Source organism: Ranitomeya imitator, chromosome 2 (assembly GCF_032444005.1).
Source record: "Ranitomeya imitator isolate aRanImi1 chromosome 2, aRanImi1.pri, whole genome shotgun sequence".
Taxonomy (NCBI): domain Eukaryota; kingdom Metazoa; phylum Chordata; class Amphibia; order Anura; family Dendrobatidae; genus Ranitomeya; species Ranitomeya imitator.
The window spans coordinates 841,485,388-841,510,316 of NC_091283.1; positions in this window are offsets into that span (position 1 = coordinate 841,485,388).

Consider the following 24,929-nt stretch of genomic DNA (forward strand, 5'->3'; position numbering starts at 1 on the left):
GCAAACGCTAGCGTCGGAATCTCTCCTCGACGCATTGCGACGGGGAGATTCCGACACTAGTGTGAAAGAAGCCTAATACTCAACACTGCAACACTACAGTTAATATGGTACCCCATAGAGACTGATCATAATCCTGATTGGTCTATCACATAATATTAAGGGGAGGAGCTTCCACTGCCACTCCCCTGAGGAGCTGCATTGTTATTTCAGCCCAAAAAGGACAACTCCTGGGTTCAGAGGTCATGTAAAGAGTGTGTAGGGGTAAACAAACACCAATGTCTTCGTCCTATGCAGCAAAACTAGGCAGCGCAGCTGTGTACAGACACTAGATCAGTAAGGAGTGTAAGATAAAAGAAAACGAGATCAAAGTCGAATGCTGCTCTGGAGAAAACACGATAAGCTGTGTACGCTCCTGAGAGCTGGCGGGAGCCCAGGATCTGTGCATAAGGTTATATGGCGCCTTTGTGAGTTATTATATTTTCTCATTGAAGTGTTGTTACATGTGTAATATTGGTGATTAATGAAAGTGCCCCTGACGGATATGCCCCTTCTTCAGGATACTATATGACACTCCTTTTTTGCTTTGTTAGGCTACGTTCACATTTGCGTTGTGCGGTGCTGAGTCCGCAACGCAACGCACAACGCATGCAAAACGCAGCTTTTTGTGACGAATGCGTTCATTTTTGCATGATTTTTGGCGCAGAAAAAAACTGCATCATGCAGCGTTTTCTGTTGCGACAAAATGACGCATGCGTCACAAAACGCAAGACAACGCATGTCCATGCGCCCCCCATGTTAAATATAGGGGCGCATGGTGCATGCGTCGCAGTGGCTGCACCCGATGCTGCCCGGCACAACGCTAATGTGAACTTAGCCTTAGTCAGTTCATGGTAGTTTTCATTCCTCCCATTTCTGTATTGTAACTTGCATATTCGTCTAAACAAATAATTTGGATCAATCAAGACTTGGTTATCCCATCTCCACGTTGGTCTCCTAAATATTTGAGGTTCTCAGGTCTCACAAGTTATTTGCTTGAGACATTCGTTTAATGAATCAGGTCAACAATAATTTGGACCTACAAATATCTGTGAAGGCAAGCGAGGATGTTCATCCCTGGCACGGATTGAAAAAGTTAGGAGTTTTCCCAACTGAACATAAATTTCGTTAGTCACTTTAGGTGACTGCAGACTGCTGAATACTGACAGTGTGCAAGGTGCAGACTATCCCAATTTGTATCCAATCTGAGTAGTTGTTACGTGATCGCAATTATATAATTTGCATACTGGTGATCATGTACCAACTAGCAGCTTTTCCTGCTTCTTTCACTGTTCTAAGGAGAAAATCAGAAGAGAAGCTAGTAGGCATGTGACAAGCCGCTCGAACTGGCAACAGTGGAGGAATCCTGACTGTTTGCATGTTACACCTGTCAGAGTTCATCGTCCTACAGTCACCTCTATTATAAATCCTATATAGAACTATGGAGTGTGATGCCCCAAAAATCTGAAACTATAAATTATGTTCATTTCACAAAATTCCATTAACCAAACACCAAGTATATCTGTATGAAGTTCTATTTTCTGAGAGATCTCCAAGAACAATCACTTTTGAACTTACAGTACAGCCCAACCGCAGACATGACTGTACATATTTTTGCAAGGCATTGGCTACAGAAAGAAATTCTAGGCTAACAAAGAGGCTGAGACTAAAGGACTAAGTCTTAGCTGTTGAGATCGGGTTTTGGATCTATAGCAACAGCTGCAGCTTTTGTATCTTTTCTTTACTGACTGCTCAGTCTTGAATTTTTTCTTAGCAGCCTTCGGCGCGATCTCTAGGGACTTGATGGATAAACAATGTGCAGGAAGATCAAAATTGTGCAAGCCTAGATAGGTCCACCAGGGTCTTCTCTACCATTCTCTTGATTGTATCAAGCCATCGGATTGCTGGTCTTCCTCCTCACCTTGTTCCTTCTATTCTTCCAACCATGATGTCCTTCTCCAGTGATTGCGCTCTTCTTATCATGCTTGGTGATCCTTGCTTCCAGTGACATGTCTGGCTTGATTTGTTCCTAAATTGATTTGTTTGTTCTTCTTGTCATCTATGGTATTGATAACATCCTTCTCCAGCACCACATTTCAAAGACATCGATTCTTCTTCTGGAAGACTTTAGGAAGATTCCCTGGTTTCGGTGACCAGAATAGCCATGGCAAAGGTATCACAGATGCTGCCGTGGCATAATCAGGAACAGAGACTGAAGTCATCACCATGCAATCAAAGAGAATGTGAACGGCCTGAGAAAAAAAAAGCTTGAAAGCAGTGAAGAGAAACCAGGGGTCATCACCAAGAGTTGGACATTTGGTACCAGAGAGACGCCCTAAAGAGCAAGGTCAAAATCAAACAAAGTAGCAACAACAGTAACAAGAGGCAGGAAGAGCCACTGGAAATAAGTCCCCACCGGGGCAGACACAGCAACCAAACAGGAAGCATACTAAGGAGCATGATCCAAAGTTTCTTTTCCAGTTTCTGGACACCATATTACAGTTCCTCAAAATAAGGACCCATCACCCGTAATATGGAGATTAGTAATTAAATAGAGAAACTCCATCCATTGACACAATTATCCATGGATGACAAAACCAAACAGTTCAGTAAGAAAATAAAATATCTCTACTATATAAAATCTCTAGACTTGTTGTTTTAGAAAGCATTGAGAACAAGTTGGTTCCACGCTCCCTAATAACTGCTCGTCGTTGCACCATCTATGAGGGGTCGTCTTCCAGTAACCGCTCTTCCACTCTCGAAACGTCTACAACTCTTCAATGTTCTGAAGAGATCAAATCACAAAAAAGAGATTGTGATCAGTTCAAAAAGAAACCGCGAGGTTCTTTCGAAGCCTTCAAAACTTTCAACATAAAACGGCCCGGTGTTCTTCTCTGACCTTTTCCTCTCCAGGACTCGATGAAGTTTGATGTAACATCTTAGGTGAAACTTTAGGGCAGGTTGGTGAGAATCAAATCCCAGTGGAGATGTTACAGGACGAGTGAGAGATTTCAACTCCCGCATCTACATCATTCTGCCTTCCGAGACTGATCCCTTGTGGTGATGTTACGCTGAATGAAAGGATATTACATCTTTCTTTTATGTTTCAGGATTCTTTGTATACATTTCCTCCTGTTGGATACATATAATAACCTTTGATGAGTTATGAAGGTCGATGTTCATCTTGGCTTTTGTTTTGTTTTATGCGGCTGTTTTATGTTTTCTAAGTTGCAAGGAATCAGATACAATCCTTGGCACATGCCATGGCTGTCTGTGTGTGGGGTAGGCTTTAAAATTTGCTGGTCATGTCAAATGTAAATTAAATAAGGGGCCACAGTGACGCCCTCAAGGGCTCACATACACCTGGGGCGAAACCTACTTGGATGCTCTACAATGGTCACCTAGATATCATTGCCCAATTCTAGTGCATTAAGGGTGTTGCCCACTATTACTTAATTACTAACATATTAATTTAAAAAAAGGTCCCATGGGAGGCCATTAAAATAAAAAAGCATATTCAGGTGACCGCTGCAGCCAGTCAGTATCTATTGATATGTAACAGCGGTCATGTTCTTTCTGGGCCAGATGAAACAATCTTCAGCCTAATTCTTTCTGCTCCAATGACATATTATCGCTGTAGCAAAGCAGCAGATGTTGACTGGCTGCAGTGGTCACCTGGCACCCCCACCAGAAGAAGAAGCTAAGGGACATGAGGCTAGGTGAGTATGTTTTGTTTTTGATTGTTTTTTTGTTTTAATTTTAGCATTACCATAGGAACATTTTTAAAAGTGTATGTGTCACAGGGTTACCACGACAGAGAGGAGCCAGAAGACCTGTAGAGTTTGATTGCTACTACTCCTGAGCCAAAAACAAGCACTCCACCTCCTTTTTAAATGGTGTTTATTTCTTTTGGCAGATCAGGGGTTAATCGGTCAGGTTGGGAGCTCTGGGAGTCTGAGCTCGGTTAGCCACTCCTCCCCACTACATAATCTGGGTCCTGACTGACACACATCCTCAGAGCTAGCTTATGCTGCATGGCTGGGAGGATTGTTGTTTGGTGGTTATATGAGAAGGAGTTTGGAGTAGTTATCTGTGACTGTTGCTTGGTTTGTATGTGTGGTAATTCCCTTGCTTCCTCTTACTTTGGTTATTCCCCCGTCCTCCACTCCCCGATGCATTCCTTTGTTATATGTGAGTGAAAATTGTATGCCTGGTATTTTCAGTTACCCCTAGTTCGTGCTGCCTTGTTCATCGGGTTGGTCTACTGCGGTGCATGACAGCTCCCCTCTTCACTCGGTGGGGAAGGGAACAGATGGAGGGCTGATTTAGGAGATAAGGCAAGGGTGGTGGCCCCCGGCATCTTCACCTTCAGAAGTATCTCGGGGAATAGGGTGAGCTAGAGCACCCCCTAGTATTAGGGACAGGGAAGGAGCCCCTGGTCGCGGGTCATGCGATAGCTGAATCGTAACAGTATGAGTAGTGGAAAACCCCTATAAATTTTGTAGCATGAAGTACAATTACTTCTTCAGAGGAAGTAATTTTTTGTAGCATTTTAGCATAAAATTGTTCACGTATAAGTAAAGTTTGATAGATGAAAAGAGAAACACTTAGAAATGTAGAAATGACACCCAAACTGGACATTGGGTATAAGTTTAGGGGACAAATTAACTTTAGACCTGCAGGACAATTTTCTTAGGCATTGGGTGTTGAAAGTAAGATGCAAAGTCTATCAAAAAGCGGGTGAGAAGTGGAAGAGGTCACATGAAGGCTCGCAGGTGTGTGTATATACACATTAGAGCAGCTGTAAGTATTGTGTGTCAGCTGCAGATTTTGTGTCTCTTTTACTCTCTGCCTTACACCCGTACACGTTCATGGTAGGACTACACAACGTTTGGTGAGAGCATGTGATCTGACCAATCATTCCCCACCACCTACTGCTCCTTCTCCCCTCTCACAGCATGAGTCTCACAGTGCCTGACACAGTGGGAGTCTGCAGTATCATCCCCTCCTCTCGCTCCTCTTTAACTTCAGCTACTTTGTTACCAGTTTGTGAACTTTAACAAGGAGCTTACAAATATAAGAAAGGGGGACACTAATGAGGGAGAAGCCAATTTCCCCGAAATTGTAACACAAAATGTTATATATTTGCATCATCTACTGATTTAGGGAAATAAATCATCAACGACAGAAGTCACAGACTATTGAATGTATAATGCCCAATGCTTCTAACACTGAAATGTTTCATCTGTGAGGAGTATTGGACATTTATAGATGGACCCCATGACAGCTCTACACATCACAGCGTTACGGCTCCGTCCGCAGAGACACGTTGTAAGATTTGATTGGCAGTTCTGATTGGGCACGAGCAAAGGTCACTTTACTGTGACAAATGATGATGAAGTAAATCTGTTAAACGACCGAACAGCAATTAATTTTGTGCGATCCCATCACTCATCGTATTGTTAAGTCATAATTCTATATAAATGCGGCTCTGCTTTTATTACAGCGCGGCGGAGCGCCTCGTGCGAGAGGTGGAAAGAGATTGCTCTTCCTTAATCTCGGGTGACATAAAGACGTCATATACATGACTCCGGGAATTGTTACATTCTTGTTGACCCTTCTCATTTTTCTCACTTTTTTTCCTAGTTTTTCACATTTTTTGCAGACTGATGATATTTTTCCTTCATGCATTTTATTGATACACACAATATCGAAGGTCAGATCTGCCAACATCTGCTGTTAATCCTTTACATTGCTGCTGGCAATCTCGGACACATGGTTCCCCAGTACCATTTTCGAGCACCCATGGCGTTGAGGAGTTGGTAGGTATTTGGGGGCTGCTGACGGTCCCACTGGTGCGCTGCATTTAATCCAGCCAAACGCTGAGCTTCATAGGAGACCATCATTTTACTGCTGCATTGCAGTGCATAGAACAAGCAATGAAACCAGGGCCGGCTCCAGGTTTTTGAGGGCCCCGGGCGAAAGAGTCTCAGTGGGCCCCCCCCTTTAACACATACCACAATTCATGATCGCATATAACACAGCCATGTAGTATATAGCACAGCCACGCAGCATATAACACAGCCATGTAGTATATAACACAGACATATAGTATACAGCACAGCCCCCTCCCCCCAAGAATGGCCCCAAAGTCCAGTACTCACTGTTGTAGTTACAAAAAAAACACTCCTCACCTCTCAACATGCCCGCGCTGCTCCTTGCTCCGGTCTTGGCGGCTGCCGCTGCACTGTGTAGCACAGCGAGTGCGTGATGACATCATCGCGCACCCGCAGCGGCAGTGTCAGAGGCAAAGTGGGGAATGATGGGAGAGGGAGCGTCAGGTGACGCTCTCTCCTCCATCATTTGCTTTGAACTTTACCCGCAGACGCCGGTATAGTTCAATGCAGCGGCGAGGGATTTGGCGCTGGCAACAGGCGGGCCCCCCTGCCTCACAGAGGCCCCATAGCGGCTGCATGATGTGCTGCTAGCTGAGGGCCCCTGGGGGAGCGGGGGCCCTAGGCAGCTGCCTGCCCTGAATGCAGGCCCTGAATGGGCCCCTCTGTCTCGCCAGGGCCCCGGCATTTGCCCGGGTACGCCGCGTGCTGACGCCGGCCCTGAATGAAACAATCGGGAGTCAAATTTCTTAGAGGGACTAAAACATGAAGTTGAAATAAAGAGACAATTCTTTTAAAAGTATTAAAAAAGATAAAAGTTCAAATCGCATCTCTTTTCCTAGTTAAAAAGTGAAAAAATGTGCAGAAAAACAAAAAAAATATATAAGGTATTGTTGCATTCCTAAAAGTGCAATCTATCAAAATATAAAATTATTTAACCTCAAAATGTCCCAACACCAGAATTGCTATTTATTTTAGTCACTAAGCCTCCCACCTAAAAATGTAATATAAAGTACTCAAAAACTCATGTGTAATCCAGCTCCCCAAACAAAGAAAAAGAAGCCGTCAAAAAGTTCTAATAATTAAAAAAAAAAAAAAATAGTTATGGAAACTGGAAACACAAATCAACTTTTTTATTTTCAAATATTTCTGAATTTTATTTTCACCATTTAAGGCCTCTTTCACACGTCCTGATATTTCCGGTACCAGAAAAGCCAGTACCGGAGATATCCGTGTCCGTATGTCTGTGTGTAAGTGTGTGTAATACTGGTGGCACACGTGTGGTAACCGTGTGATGCCCGTGTGCAGCATCAGTACCACACAGATGGCCGCCGAGGAAGAAGCGCTACAGTAAGCGCTGTTCCCCGGCGGCAGGTGCTGAAGACAGCTTTCATCATTCTTTCCTGCTTTGCCGGCAATCGGCGCGAGCAGAGGAGAATGATGAGAGTTATATTAAAGTCAGAACGAAGACAGCAGGTGGGGACTTTTGGGACTGCTACCCCCATCATCAGACACCTGCTGCCGCTAATAACACTGACAGTAGGTGCGGATGAGGTGTATTCCTAAGCCGCCGCCTGCGATATAACAAAATAAATGATTGAAGAACCCGACGTGGGTTCCCCCCTATTTTCTTTAACCAGCCAGGCAAAACTCACAGCTTGGGGCTGCAACTCCCAGCTGTGAGCTTCAGCAAGGTTGGTTATCAAGAATAGAGGGGTCCCCACGCTGTTTTTTTAATTATTTAAATAAATAATTTAAAGAAAACGGTGTGGGGTCCCCCCCATTGCTGACAACCAGCCTTGCTAAAGCTCACAGCTGGGGGCTGGTATTCTCAGGCTGGGAAGGGGCCATGGATATTGGCCCCCCAGTCTGCTCTCAGCAGCTCATTCACCAGTGGTTCTCAGCCTGGACGGTCGCATATTGGCACCGTCTAGGTTGAAAACTATTTAGCCCCCCCGACATAGATTACAGTGTGGGACAGAACAACGGACAGGTATGATATATTGTTGTTTTTTTATTTTACTTTTATTACAGGAGATCGAGGATGTCAGGGAATTAGGTGTTGCAGTAAGTGTGGTTTAATTGAGATTATTAACGAAGTCTGTGTCTTTCTTTCAATTAAAGAACTTTATTCTGGCTGTGTCTTTATTTACCATACAACTATAGGATTAGTAATGGATACATGTCTTATAGACGCCTCTCCATTATAAGCCATGGGATTGATGTCACCTGAAAATACAAAGGTGACATCAACCCCACAAATATGAAACCCACTTGCCACCGCTACAGGGCAAATGGGAAGAGCCAAGCAAAGTGACAGAATTGGCGCAACTAAAAGATGCACCTTTTCTGGGTGGCTGATGTTTTTAGGCTGTGGGGGGCTGTATCAATGGCGTGGAGGAAGAAGCTGAAGATGACAACACCACCCATGGAGATCACAAGAGGTCGGAGCCTGATGGAGCCGATGCAGTCAGGTGAGGATACTTTTTTGTTACTTTTTAGTCCCCATATCTATTGAGTTCTAGGGTCTCCACAGAACAAGACAATTTCTATTTTCATCGAAGAAATTCGACTTCTAATTTACCATGATGGAGCATTTTGTGCACAGTGATGAGAAGTCCAGGCACGTTATCCATTGATGAGTGAGGCTGTAGCAAGATCTGGAAAGAGTGAAGGGTGTAAATACTTTCTGAACGCTCTCCGTATATTTTTAGAATGTATGATGTTTTTTAATAAATTTGAGAAATGAATGTGAGGGTCCCTGGAGGAGAAGAAACCGCTATGTAGTAAAATAATATTCTATCACTTTTCAGGATTGTTTTCTCGAAGAGCAATATAAATGTAAGAAGTTTAATGTAGTTTCTTGTGCTGTTTGTTTGCAGTCGGCTCCTCGCCCTCCAGCGCTCAGATTTCTATTATCCGTATATCAAAAGAAAGAAATAGATAAAAATCCCAAATCACAGAGCAAGGTGAGATAAAGTAAATGAACCTCGAACGCCAGTGCCTACAAAATGTAACTTAGAAATCCTAATGGGCTGATGATCCGCAACCTCATAAAGTTTGGGGATCTTCACTATCTGGACCAAAAAGAAGTCGAAAATGATGATGTAGAAGACGAAGAAGAGAAACTCCATTCATCTCACTTTGATCGTCTGATGGAAGCTCTACTGTGATGGTGTCTTATACCGCACAGAGAACTAATACAGACGACGTTCTTCCACCCGCATAACAGTGCCTGCCACAGCACCTACATACCAGTGCCTGCCACAGCACCTACATACCAGTGCCTGCCACAGCACCTACATATCAGTGCATGCCACAGCACCACTTACTAGTGCCTGCTGCAACACCCACATACCTGTCACGCCGATAACGGCGATACGGGGCAGGACGGCATACTGGGACCCGCACCTGTCCCTGCCACTATAAGGGGGCCCTGGCTTTCTCTTATCTCAGGGGTACCTATGATGGTTAGGAGGCCTGAGCCGCCAGCATATCCCTGTCTCCTGTGCAGGCCCTATCAGTGGCCCCCTCTCCCCCCCAGGGAGGAGGACTGCACCCTGCACCAGTGTATAAATACAACAATAACAGGGTATACAGACAAGGTAACTAAAAGTCTCAAACTCACCAAATGCTCACACAACCACAGAGGAAACACAGAGAAGGGAAGAGAAGGAAAAAACTAGGAAGGAAAACAGGTTTAACATGCAACCAAAACAGCATACAACAATCTCTGTAGATAAACCTCCAAGCTCCAAATACTACGCTCCTTCAACCTCCAAGCCAGGCAGCAGAACTGATCACTGACAACAGTTGTAGTCAAGGCTGAGTCTATATAGGAGAGGAGATTGTGAAAACCAATTCAGCTGAGAGTCCTAGCCCTCAGCAACTTTAGTAACAAGATTTAACTCCTGCCCTGCTGGCACAAGACAGCCAGGTCAGAATTCAGGAGAAAAGCTTCTGTTCATCGTGTGTGAATGAGGCCCAGAGCGCTGCGGTTCTCTGGAACCTCTCTGTCGCGGTAGCCCCGTGACAATACCAGTGCCTGCCGCAGCACTAACATACCATTGCCTGCCACAGCACCTGCACACCAGTGCCTGCCACAGCATCTACATACCAGTGCCTACCACAGCACCTACATGCCAGTGCCTGCCACAGCACCTACATACCAATGCCTGCCGCAGCACCATGCCAGTGCCTGCCGCAACACCCACACACCAGTGCCTGCCACAGCACCTACATATCAGTGCATGCCACAGCACCTACATATCAGTGCCTGCCACAGCACATACATACCAGTGCCTGCCACCGCACCCACAGATCAGTGCCTGCTGCAGCACTAACATACCAGTGCCTGCCACAGCACCTACATACCAGTGCCTGCCACAGCACCTACATACCAGTGCCTGCCACAGCACCTACATACCAGTGCCTGCCACAGCACCTACATACCAGTGCCTGCTGCAGCACCAATATACCAGTGCCTGCTGCAACACCCACATACCAGTGCCTGCCGCAGCACTAACACACCAGTGCCTGCCACAGCACAAGCATATCAGTGACTGCCACAACACACACATACTAGTGCCTGCCACAACACCCATATACCAGTGCCTGCCTCAGCACTAACATACCAGTGCCTGCCACAGCACCTGTATACCAGTGCCTGCCACAGCACCTACATACCAGTGCCTGCCACAGCACCTACATACCAGTGCCTGCCACAGCACCTACATACCAGTGCCTGCCACAGCACCTACATACCAGTGCCTGCCACAGCACCTACATACCAGTGCCTGCCACAGCACCTACATACCAGTGCCTGCCACAGCACCTACATACCAGTGCCTGCCACAGCACCTACATACCAGTGCCTGCCACAGCACCTACATACCAGTGCCTGCCGCAGCACCAATATACCAGTGCCTGCTGCAACACCCACATACCAGTGCCTGCCGCAGCACTAACACACCAGTGCCTGCCACAGCACAAGCATATCAGTGCCTGCCACAACACCCATATACCAGTGCCTGCCTCAGCACTAACATACCAGTGCCTGCCACAGCACCTGTATACCAGTGCCTGTCACATACCAGTGTCTGCCGCAGTACTAACATACCCGTGCCTGCCACAGCACCAACATACCAGTGCCTGCCACAACACACACATACCAGTGCCTGCCACAGCACCTACATACCAGTGCCTGCCACAACACACATACGAGTGCCTGCCGCAGCAGCTACATACTAGTGCCTGCTGCAGCACCCATATACCAGTGCCTGCCGCAACACCCACATACCAGTGCCTGCCACAGGACCTACATACCAGTGCCTGCCGCAACACCCATATACCAGTGCCTGCCGCAACACCCACATACCAGTGCCTGCCACAGGACCTACATACCAGTGCCTGCCGCAACACCCATATACCAGTGCCTGCCGCAGCACCAACATACCAGTGCCTGCCGCAACACCCATATACCAGTGCCTGCCACAGCACCTACATACCAGTGCCTGGCGCAGCACTAACATACCAGTGCCCGCCACGAGACACACATACCACATGTAAAGCGCCATGGAATAAATGTCGCTATAATAAATAATAATAATAATAATAATAAAATACCAGTGCCTGCCACAGCACCTACACAACAGTGCCTGACCTCCTGGACTGTCACACATCTAACCTTGACTACACTCTTGGCTCTAATTTGCCCTTGTCTCAATGTCTCCGGCACATCTCCATTATTACCTCAATGCAAACCCGTGACCAGCAGCTGCTCCATGGAGGGAACCCAGGGGCCACACAGTGAAAACCACATCCTGTAGAGAAGGGTTAACACTCAGAGCTCCTGTGAATGCCTATGTGAGTATCTGGTTACCCCCATGTTACAGAATACTGGGGGGGATATAGGGTGCGCTAATATAACAGAAGAATCTTATTTGTACCCAGATATTGAATCTGCAATCTGCTCTGAATAATGATGATGAATATTAATATTACTGCTCGGCCCCCATCCTCCTCCCCCGTCTCATCCCAGACCCTATTTCTATAATCATTAGGGATAGATTGTGGTCACGTAGATTTTCTCGGTGCTGAGCTCCGAGTAAATAAATGCAGCATTACTAGGTATATTGGGATTAATGGCTCCTGCCAGGTCAGGTGTAATTGTGGCAGATGTAGCAGAGCTGAAGCTGCGCTGCGCTCCGGGGAGGAGGAAACAATTGCATTAGGATCTAAGTGATATCTGACAACTGAAATAAAGTAATTCACTAAAGAAATCCGTATTTTACGAAGGTGTGCGGGAGAACAATGAGGAATATTACCGGAGCTGATTCAATTTATGACATTATGTAACTCAATCTCTCGTCATTCTCTCCGTTAGTCGCAGACGATGAAATGTTCCCGCAGAATAAATCTGACCCGTTCAGATATGGCGCGTGTGTCGTCACCTCATCTGTCCGCATACCACGTATTAACCCTTTATCATCCCAGTCCGAAGATCATCACATCATCTTCATCCTCCTGAAATACTCTGTGCTGCAGCTGGTGAGACTCCGGCTTTTCCACTGTATATTTCTCCATCTGACTTCCTAGAAGATGCGAGCATTGCCCTCCTAAAATACTCTGTGCTGCTGGTGAGCTATATCCGCCAAGCTGTCAGTGTTAACTTCCCAAAAAATTAGAAAAAAAGGATGCTACCATTGCTTCCACCAGTGCAGCTGAGGTCGGTCTTCTTGCGTCACCGCCATCTGTTCCCCCGATGTTCCTGCACCCTGGTGGGTGCTTAGGCCTGCAGACCCCATAGACACTGACACACCTGCAGTGACCTCCGTGGCTGCGTCCTGATAACTTAATGTCAGAGGTCATTTATATTTTGTACTGATATGTTGTGTCCCTGGGTGAACCTCACATAACCGCCACTTTCCAGCTCGAATCACGTACTTGTTGCCATTAAATCCATTAAATGCTGAACTGCGGTAATCTCACTACAACTGGACAAGCAGTAAATGATATCGGCTCTTTAAAATGGAAAAAATCATCTTCATAGAAACACATGGATTCAGAAGATCTCCCCACTGAGATGACGGAAATGGAAATCCTTTATGTAGAGAGGCAAAGAGTTCTCCCAGTGAGCGGCAGATGAGAAGACGACAGTAGGACAGGTCTGCCCAACACTGATAACGTCCTCATTACTACAGGAGTATACAAGGATCAATAGATGGAGGAAAGACAAAGACGCATTGTATCTCCTGTACCCAGGGAAGAATGATCGCCCCTAATGCCAGAAGTAAACAAGACGCAAAGGAAAGTTCTGCACCAGTCAAAATAAATCTAAGAAAGCAAAATAACAGCAAGAAAAGAAAATCTATGGGAAATGTCAACTAACTGCTACAGTACTGCTTCAAAGTACAGTAATATAATAACTACATAATACTGCTCCTATGTACAATAATATAACTACTATAATACTGCTCCTATGTACAATAATATAACTACTATAATACTGCTCCTATGTACAAGAATATAACTACTATAATACTGCCTCTATGTACAAGAATATAACTACTATAATACTGCTCCTATATACAAGAATATAACTACTATAATACTGCCTCTATGTACAAGAATATAACTACTATAATACTGCCTCTATGTACAAGAATATAACCACTATAATACTGCTCCTATGTACAAGAATATAACTACTATAATACTGCCTCGATGTACAAGAATATAACTACTATAATACTGCTCCTATGTACAATAATATAACTACTATAATACTGCTCCTATGTACAAGAGTATAACTACTATAATACTGCTCCTATGTACAAGAATATAACTACTATAATACTGCCTCTATGTACAAGAATATAACCACTATAATACTGCTCCTATGTACAAGAATATAACTACTATAATACTGCCTCGATGTACAAGAATATAACTACTATAATACTGCTCCTATGTACAATAATATAACTACTATAATACTGCTCCTATGTACAAGAGTATAACTACTATAATACTGCTCCTATGTACAAGAATATAACTACTATAATACTGCCTCTATGTACAAGAATATAACCACTATAATACTGCCCCTATGTACAAGAATATAACCACTATAATACTGCTCCTATGTACAAGAATATAACTACATAACACTGCTCCTATGTACAAGAATATAACTAGTATAATACTGCTCCTATGTACAATAATATAACTACTATAATACTGCTCCATAGTACAAGAGTATAACTACTATAATACTGACCCTATATACAAGGATATAACTACTATAATACTGCTCCTATGTACAAGAATATAACTAGTATAATACTGCTCCTATGTACAATAATATAACTACTATAATACTGCTCCATAGTACAAGAGTATAACTACTATAATACTGACCCTATATACAAGAATATAACTACTATAATACTGCTCCTATGTACAAGAGTATAACTACTATAATACTGCCCCCTATGTACAAGAATATAACCACTATAATACTGCCCCTATGTACAAGAATATAACTACATAACACTGCTCCTATGTACAAGAATAAAACTGCTATAATACTTCTCCCTATGTACAAGAATATAACTACTATAATACTGCTCCTATGTACAAGAATATAACTACTATCATACCGCCCCTATGTACAAGAATATAACTACTATAATACTGCTCCTATATACAAGAATATAACTACTATAATACTGCCCCTATGTACAAGAATATAACTACTATAATACTGCTCCTATGTACAAGAATATAACTACTATAATACTGTCCCTATGTACAAGAATGTAACTACATAACACTGCTCCTATGTACAAGAATAAAACTGCTATAATACTTCTCCCTATGTACAAGAATATAACTACTATAATACTGCTCCTATGTACAAGAATATAACTACTATAATACCGCCCCTATGTACAAGAATATAACTACTATAATACTGCTCATATATACAAGAATATAACTACTATATTACTGCTCCTATGTACAAGAATATAACTACTATAATACTGCCCCTATGTACAAGAATATAACTGCTATAATACTGCCCCCTATGTACAAGAATATAACTACTATAATACTGCCCCTAAGTACAAGAATATAACTGCTATAATACTGCCCCCTATGTACAAGAATATAACTACTATAATACTGCCTCTATGTACGAGAATATAACTACTATAATACTGCCCCTATGTACAAGAAAATAACTACTATAATACTGCCCCTATGTACAAGAATATTACTGCTATAATACTGCCTGTATGTACAAGAATATAACTGCTATAATACTGCCCCTATGTACAAGAATATTACTGCTATTATACTGCCCCTATGTACAAGAATATTACTGCTATAATACTGCCCCTATGTACAAGAATATTACTGCTATAATACTGCCCCTATGTACAAGAATATAACTACTATAATACTGCTCCTATGTACAAGAATATAACTACTATAATACTGCCCCATGAGCTGAAGCAGAATATGGGAGAACAGTGCATATCCTGTCAAAAGAAGGATTCCTTCTTAGGTGTGATTCCTAATTTAATATTGACATGTGCAGCGCTCCCAGACACAGGGCCACAGGTTCTCGGGAATGGTCCTCTCTGTCTCAGTTCTGGGGTTGTCACGGTGGCTGGACCCGGTCCGTGATCCTGCTAAGGGGCGTCCAATGAAAGGGGTGATGAGTTTGTCAAGGGTTCGTGACGCCACCTGTGGTGTTCGGTCAGGGCGACCGACGCTGCTTGGGGTCCACTGGGGTGGTGTTATGGCAGCTGGATGGTATACCTTCCCACAGGTGAAGTATGTCCCCAGGGCTTCCCAGTAATGTAGATGGCAATGGTGTGAGGCACAGTTAATAACGAGGACACAGGGTTGCAGTCTCTTTACCTTTTACTGAAGACTTCGGGATCCACAATCCAGAGCACTGCTAACAGGGCTGTCTGAGACCGGCCGGTCCGAAGGCAAATCCAGAGTTCCCTTTGCAGGTGGAAATCGTTGCCCACCACTAGCGCCTGTGTGTTGTAGTCCTACCCTGCTGAGCATTCGGGATAGCCCTCACAACTTCTGTTCTCGTTCTTTCTCTTTCTCTCTCTCTCTTCGTCCCCCAAGTTTATCTGGCTAGGATGCACCCGTTTGACGGGAAGGCTCGGAGCTATTCTGGGACCCTAGAGTCGCCCCTCTCCACGCTTGCCCCCTATGTCTGCTTAGTTGATGTATGGTAGACAGCCAACCTATAATTAACTGTCCTGCGGTATTTGAAGTAAGGCATAGAGTCAGTTACTTCCTCGGTGTTCCGGTCACCGGCTACGCGCCTCAGTAGGATGTTGCCGTTCTTGGGGCACGACTCCTACTGGCTCTCCTTTGTGCTTGATCTCGTTTTTCACTTTCCACAATATCCTTCTCTTCTTGTCCTTTCTTAGGATACCGCCGCAAGGTAGTGCAGGCGCGGTTCCGTTGCTTTCTATTCGTTCTGCTAGGCCCCTGTCAGGAACCCACCCCTGACAGGTCCTCCCTGGAGCTCTCCCAGGCTGCGTTCTCTCCTAACTTCCTATCCAACCCCTAGTTTTACCAGTGTGAGGAGTGGCCTAATACATAGTGCCTTTTGCTCCCCCTAGTGGCCGGAGTGTGAAGTGTAATGTGTGCTGTGATACCTGGTCAGGTGAACTCCTTTAGTGCAATCAGACATAACATCACTCCCCTTAGCGGCAGAGCGACATTACTGCAACGACCAGGACTCTGGGGCGCTGCACATGCATGCAGTTGGTAGCATTTGACGATTCACCTTGGACAAGTCAATAATCCAGGATCAAACTATAGGGAGTTCACAGGGGGCCAATGCTATGAGGCCTTCACCATCTTGGTGGTCCAGAAGGTTTCATCACCGCCCTCTTAGAATATGATTTTGGTTATCTGAGGTTGAATGGTGGACCGGGGTCTCCTCCTATTTTAGGTCTAAGGTGGCTGGAGTCCGGTCGCCCATGTGCTTGCATTGTGCCTCTTTCATTAATGGCTGTGAAGTCGGTTTCTTGAGCTCCTGGTCCCATGGTTGCTTTAGCGACTCCACCAACCCATAAATCAAACTTGGTATTTGCATTAATGGTTGTCGTAGCATTCTTTAAAGCGAAGTCTTTCTTCTGGACTCATGATACCCGCCCCCATGAATATTGCACAAGGTTCACATCTTGTAAATATCTTTGTTGTCCGTCCACTGCTCATTAAGTTTATTATTTTGATTGGTGTTTAGTGAGGACAGTGAGGTCCCTTTATGAGGGTCCCGTGGCTCCTGCACGTAGTGTGAGATCAGCACCATCCATCTCCCAGAGAATCTCCTCCGCTCGTAACTGATGACAGACCTTTAAATTAAATGGAATAAAAAATCTTTCCAAATTCCCTCTTCTTGTAATTAGACGCGACTCCAGACCGCTAGAAATGTGCTGAAATCTGAAATTCCATATAACCTTCAAAAAATATTTTTTTCCTATTTACAGTAAAATTTGGATGTTTATGCCAAACTTTATAGCCTTTCAAAGGAGCCGATATTTATTTAATCTCCTGCACATACTCTTCATGATACAACCATCAGGTCTCCAACATTCACAAGGGTCATCTTGTACAGAAACATGTTCAATCTTGCAAAATCATAAAAAAGACCTTTATTTTGAGGATACACAGACTTCTGTAGTAAATAAGAAATAATATTTATAAGTCTATAAAAACTGAACCAACAAAACTAGAAAGATGGTAAATCCAATTTGTCCTTCCTTAAAATACAACTTTGAAAGCATCCGACAACTTTACAGATTCAAAATGCCTACAGACATAAGATACATTCCAACCATACTAAAAACTGCCTCCAATATAGAATATAACTGATAAAATACTGCTCATATGTACAAGAATATAACTACTGTAAGGCCATGTTCACACAGTGCGTTTTTTACTGCGGAACCGCAGCGGTTTTGCCGCTGCGGTTCCGCAGCTGTTTTCCATGCAGGGTACATAACAATGTAACCCTATGGAAAACAGTCACTGCTGTGCACATGATCCGTAATTTCGTTTAAAAAGCCGCGCAGAATAGCTGCGGCAAAAAAGAAGGAGCATGTCACTTCTTTTTCCTGAACCGCAGCGGTTCTGCACCCATAGACCTCCATTGTGAGGTCAAAATCGCAGTAAAACCCGCAGATCAAAAATATATCTGCGGGTTTTACTGCGATTTGATGTGCAGAACCGCTGCAGCAGGAAGTGCGGGGGAGCGGGCGGAAGTGCGTGGGCGGAGTGTGGCTGCCCCCCCGTGCTCCGATCCCGCACCCCGTGCTCCGATGCCCCCCCCCGTGCTCCGATGCCCCCCCCAGTGCTCCGATGCCCCCCCCCGTGCCCTAATCTCCCCCCCTTATACTTACCCGGCGTCCCGGTGTCCGTCCGGCCGTCTTCTCCCTGGGCGCCGCCATCTTGCAAAATGGCGGGCGCATGCGCAGTGCGTCCGCCGAATCTGCCGGCCGGCAGATTCGCTCCAAAGTGCATTTTGATCACTGAGATATAACCTATCTCAGTGATCAAAATAAAAAAATAGTAAATGACACCCCCCCCACTTTGTCACCCCCATTGGTGAATTAAGAATTTTTTTTTTTTTTTTTCACTAAGGTTAGAATAGGGGTAGGGGTAGGGTTAGGGGTAGGGTTAGGGTTAGGGGTAGTGTTATGGCTGGCAATCAGGCAACACAGCGTGCAGTAATCAGCGCACATACAGAGATCTGGCAATAACCAAAAACAATAGGACGAGCTCTGAGACGTGGAATCTCTGTAGACTGCAGTACCTGATCTATCCTCACACAACTATAAGCAGCAGTGGATTGCGCCTATCACTACCTATGCAACTCGGCACTGCCTGAGGAGCTGACTAGCCTGAAGATAGAAATACAAGCCTGACTTACCTCAGAGAAATACCCCAAAGGAATAGGCAGCCCCCCACATATAATGACTGTTAGCAAGATGAAAAGACAAACGTAGGAATGAAATAGATTCAGCAAAGTGAGGCCCGATATTCTAGACAGAGCGAGGATAGCAAAGAGAACTATGCAGTCTACAAAAAACCCTAAAACGAAAACCACGCAAAGGGGCAAAAAGACCCACCGTGCCGAACTAACAGCACGGCGGTGCACCCCTTTGCTTCTCAGAGCTTCCAGCAAAAGATAATAGCAAGCTGGACAGAAAAAACAGAAAACAAGCTAGAAGCACTTATCTAGCAGAGCAGCAGGCCCAAGGAAAGATGCAGTAGCTCAGATCCAACACTGGAACATTGACAAGGAGCAAGGAAGACAGACTCAGGTGGAGCTAAATAGCAAGGCAGCCAACGAGCTCACCAAAACACCTGAGGGAGGAAGCCCAGAGACTGCAATACCACTTGTGACCACAGAAGTGAACTCAGCCACAGAATTCACAACAGTACCCCCCCCTTGAGGAGGGGTCACCGAACCCTCACCAGAACCCCCAGGCCGACCAGGATGAGCCACATGAAAGGCACGAACAAGATCTGGGGCATGGACATCAGAGGCAAAAACCCAGGAATTATCTTCCTGAGCATAACCCTTCCACTTGACCAGATACTGGAGTTTCCGTCTAGAGACACGAGAATCCAAAATCTTCTCCACAATATACTCCAATTCCCCCTCCACCAAAACAGGGGCAGGAGGCTCCACAGATGGAACCATAGGTGCCACGTATCTCCTCAACAACGACCTAAGGAATACATTATGTATGGAAAAGGAGTCTGGGAGGGTCAGACGAAAAGACACCGGATTGAGAATCTCAGAAATCCTATACGGACCAATAAAACGAGGTTTAAATTTAGGAGAGGAAACCTTCATAGGAATATGACGAGAAGATAACCAAACCAGATCCCCAACACGAAGTCGGGGTCCCACACGGCGTCTGCGATTAGCGAAAAGCTGAGCCTTCTCCTGGGACAAGGTCAAATTGTCCACTACATGAGTCCAAATCTGCTGCAACCTGTCCACCACAGAATCCACACCAGGACAGTCCGAAGACTCAACCTGTCCTGAAGAGAAACGAGGATGGAACCCAGAATTGCAGAAAAATGGAGAGACCAAGGTAGCCGAGCTGGCCCGATTATTAAGGGCGAACTCAGCCAACGGCAAAAATGACACCCAATCATCCTGGTCAGCGGAAACAAAACATCTCAGATATGTTTCCAAGGTCTGATTGGTTCGTTCGGTCTGGCCATTAGTCTGAGGATGGAAGGCCGAGGAGAAAGATAGGTCAATGCCCATCCTACCACAAAAGGCTCACCAGAACCTCGAGACAAACTGGGAACCTCTGTCAGAAACAATATTCTCAGGAATGCCATGTAAACGAACCACATGCTGGAAGAACAAAGGCACCAAATCAGAGGAGGAAGGCAATTTAACCAAGGGCACCAGATGGACCATTTTAGAAAAGCGATCACAGACCACCCAAATGACCGACATTTTTTGAGAAACGGGAAGGTCAGAAATGAAATCCATCGAAATATGTGTCCAAGGCCTCTTCGGGACCGGCAAGGGCAAAAGCAACCCACTGGCACGTGAACAGCAGGGCTTAGCCCTAGCACAAATTCCACAGGACTGCACAAAAGCACGCACATCCCGTGACAGAGATGGCCACCAGAAGGATCTAGCAACCAACTCCCTGGTACCAAAGATTCCTGGATGACCGGCCAGCACCGAACAATGAAGTTCAGAGATAACTTTACTAGTCCACCTATCAGGGACGAACAGTTTCTCGGCCGGACAACGATCAGGTTTATTAGCCTGAAATTTCTGCAACACTCTCCGCAAATCAGGGGAGATGGCAGACACAATGACTCCTTCCTTGAGGATACTCGCCGGCTCAGATAACCCCGGAGAGTCGGGCACAAAACTCCTAGACAGAGCATCCGCCTTCACATTTTTAGAGCCCGGAAGGTATGAAATCACAAAATCAAAACGAGCAAAAAATAACGACCAACGGGCCTGTCTAGGATTCAAGCGCTTGGCAGACTCAAGATAAGTAAGGTTCTTATGATCAGTCAATACCACCACGCGATGCTTAGCACCCTCAAGCCAATGACGCCACTCCTCGAATGCCCACTTCATGGCCAGCAACTCTCGGTTGCCCACATCATAATTACGCTCAGCAGCAGAAAATTTCCTGGAAAAGAAAGCACATGGTTTGAACACTGAGCAACCAGAACCTCTCTGTGACAAAACCGCCCCTGCACCAATCTCAGAAGCATCAACCTCGACCTGGAACGGAAGAGAAACATCAGGTTGACACAACACAGGGGCACAGCAAAAACGACGCTTCAACTCCTGAAAAGCTTCCACGGCAGCAGAAGACCAATTAACCAAATCAGCACCCTTCTTGGTCAAATCGGTCAATGGTCTGGCAATGCTAGAAAAATTACAGATGAAGCGACGATAAAAATTAGCAAAGCCCAGGAATTTCTGCAGACTTTTTAGAGATGTCGGCTGAGTCCAATCCTGGATGGCCTGAACCTTAACCGGATCCATCTCGATAGTAGAAGGGGAAAAGATGAACCCCAAAAATGAAACTTTCTGCACACCGAAGAGACACTTTGATCCCTTCACGAACAAGGAATTAGCACGCAGTACCTGGAAAACCATTCTGACTTGCTTCACATGAGACTCCCAATCATCTGAGAAGATCAAAATGTCATCCAAGTAAACAATCAAGAATTTATCCAGATACTCACGGAAAATGTCATGCATAAAAGACTGAAAAACAGATGGAGCATTGGCAAGTCCGAACGGCATCACCAGATACTCAAAATGACCCTCGGGCGTATTAAATGCCGTTTTCCATTCATCTCCTTGCCTGATTCTCACCAGATTATACGCACCACGAAGATCAATCTTAGTAAACCAACTAGCCCCCTTAATCCGAGCAAACAAGTCAGAAATCAATGGCAAGGGATACTGAAACTTAACAGTGATCTTATTAAGAAGGCGGTAATCAATACACGGTCTCAGCGAACCATCCTTCTTGGCTACAAAAAAGAACCCTGCTCCCAATGGTGACGACGATGGGCGAATATGTCCCTTCTCCAGGGATTCCTTCACATAACTGCGCATAGCGGTGTGTTCAGGTACGGACAAATTAAATAAACGACCCTTAGGGAATTTACTACCAGGAATCAAATCGATAGCACAATCACAATTCCTATGCGGAGGTAGAGCATCGGACTTGGGCTCTTCAAATACATCCTGAAAGTCCGACAAGAACTCTGGGATGTCAGAAGGAATGGATGACGAAATAGACAAAAATGGAACATCACCATGTACTCCCTGACAACCCCAGCTGGTCACCGACATAGAGTTCCAATCCAATACTGGATTATGGGTTTGTAGCCATGGCAACCCCAACACGACCACATCATGCAAATTATGCAGTACCAGAAAGCGAATAACTTCCTGATGCGCAGGAGCCATGCACATGGTCAGCTGGGCCCAGTACTGAGGCTTATTCTTGGCCAAAGGTGTAGCATCAATTCCTCTCAACGGAATAGGACACCGCAAAGGCTCCAAGAAAAATCCACAACGTTTAGCATAATCCAAATCCATCAGATTCAGGGCAGCGCCTGAATCCACAAACGCCATGACAGAATATGATGACAAAGAGCACATTAAGGTAATGGACAGAAGGAATTTGGACTGTACAGTACCAATAACGGCAGAGCTATCGAACCGCCTAGTGCGTTTAGGACAATTAGAAATAGCATGAGTAGAATCACCACAATAGAAACACAGTCTGTTCAGACGTCTGTGTTCTTGCCGTTCTACTTTAGTCATAGTCCTGTCGCACTGCATAGGCTCAGGTTTACTCTCAGACAATACCGCCAGATGGTGCACAGATTTACGCTCGCGCAAGCGACGACCGATCTGAATGGCCAAGGACATAGACTCATTCAAACCAGCAGGCATAGGAAATCCCACCATTACATCCTTAAGAGCTTCAGAGAGACCCTTTCTGAACAAAGCCGCTAGTGCAGATTCATTCCACAGAGTGAGTACTGACCACTTCCTAAATTTCTGACAATATACTTCTACATCATCCTGACCCTGGCATAAAGCCAGCAGATTTTTCTCAGCCTGATCCACTGAATTAGGCTCATCGTAAAGCAATCCCAGCGCCTGGAAAAATGCATCAACATTACTCAATGCAGAATCTCCTGGTGCAAGAGAAAACGCCCAGTCCTGTGGGTCGCCGCGCAAAAAAGAAATAATAATCAAAACCTGTTGAATAGGATTACCAGAAGAATGAGGTTTCAAGGCCAAAAATAGCTTACAATTATTTCTGAAGCTCAGGAACTTAGTTCTGTCACCAAAAAACAAATCAGGAATCGGAATTCTTGGTTCTAGCATCGATTTCTGATCAATAGTATCTTGAATCTTTTGTACATTTACAACGAGATTATCCATTGAGGAGCACAGAGCCTGAATATCCATGTCCACAGCTGTGTCCTGAAGCACTCTAATGTCTAGGGGAAAAAAAAGACTGAAGACAGAGCTAAGAAAAAAAAATGATGTCAGGATTTCTTTTTTCCCTCTATTGGGAATCATTGGTGTGGCTCCTTGTACTGTTATGGCGGGCAATCAGGCAACACAGCGTGCAGTAATCAGCGCACATACAGAGATCTGGCAATAACCAAAAACAATAGGACGAGCTCTGAGACGTGGAATCTCTGTAGAGTGCAGTACCTGATCTATCCTCACACAACTATAAGCAGCAGTGGATTGCGCCTATCACTACCTATGCAACTCGGCACTGCCTGAGGAGCTGACTAGCCTGAAGATAGAAATACAAGCCTGACTTACCTCAGAGAAATACCCCAAAGGAATAGGCAGCCCCCCACATATAATGACTGTTAGCAAGATGAAAAGACAAACGTAGGAATGAAATAGATTCAGCAAAGTGAGGCCCGATATTCTAGACAGAGCGAGGATAGCAAAGAGAACTATGCAGTCTACAAAAAACCCTAAAACGAAAACCACGCAAAGGGGCAAAAAGACCCACCGTGCCGAACTAACAGCACGGTGGTGCACCCCTTTGCTTCTCAGAGCTTCCAGCAAAAGATAATAGCAAGCTGGACAGAAAAAACAGAAAACAAACTAGAAGCACTTATCTAGCAGAGCAGCAGGCCCAAGGAAAGATGCAGTAGCTCAGATCCAACACTGGAACATTGACAAGGAGCAAGGAAGACAGACTCAGGTGGAGCTAAATAGCAAGGCAGCCAACGAGCTCACCAAAACACCTGAGGGAGGAAGCCCAGAGACTGCAATACCACTTGTGACCACAGAAGTGAACTCAGCCACAGAATTCACAACAGGGTAGGGTTAGGGGTAGGGTTAGGGTTAGGGTTAGGGGTAGGGTTAGGGGTAGGGTTAGGGTTAGGGTTAGGGGTAGGGTTAAGGGACAAAAAAAGGACCAAAAAAAGGACCTGCGTTTTCTGCCAAGAGCTGCAGTTTTTTAAAAAAACTGTCCTGAAAAAAAAAGGATGGAAATCCTGAACGTGTGAACATACCCTAATACTGCTCCTATGTACAAGAATATAACTACTATAATACTGCCCCTATGTACAAGAATATAACTACTATAATACTGTCACTATGTACAAGAATATAACTACTATAATACTGCTCCTATGTACAAGAATATAACTACTATAATACTGCTCCTATGTACGAGAATATAACTACTATAATACTGCCCTATGTACAAGAATATAACTACTATAATACTGCTCCTATGTACAAGAATATAACCGCTATAATACTGCCCTATGTACAAGAATATAACTACTATAATACTGCCCTATGTACAAGAATATAACTACTATAATACTGTTCCTATGTACAAGAATATAACTACTATAATACTGCCCTATGTACAAGAATAT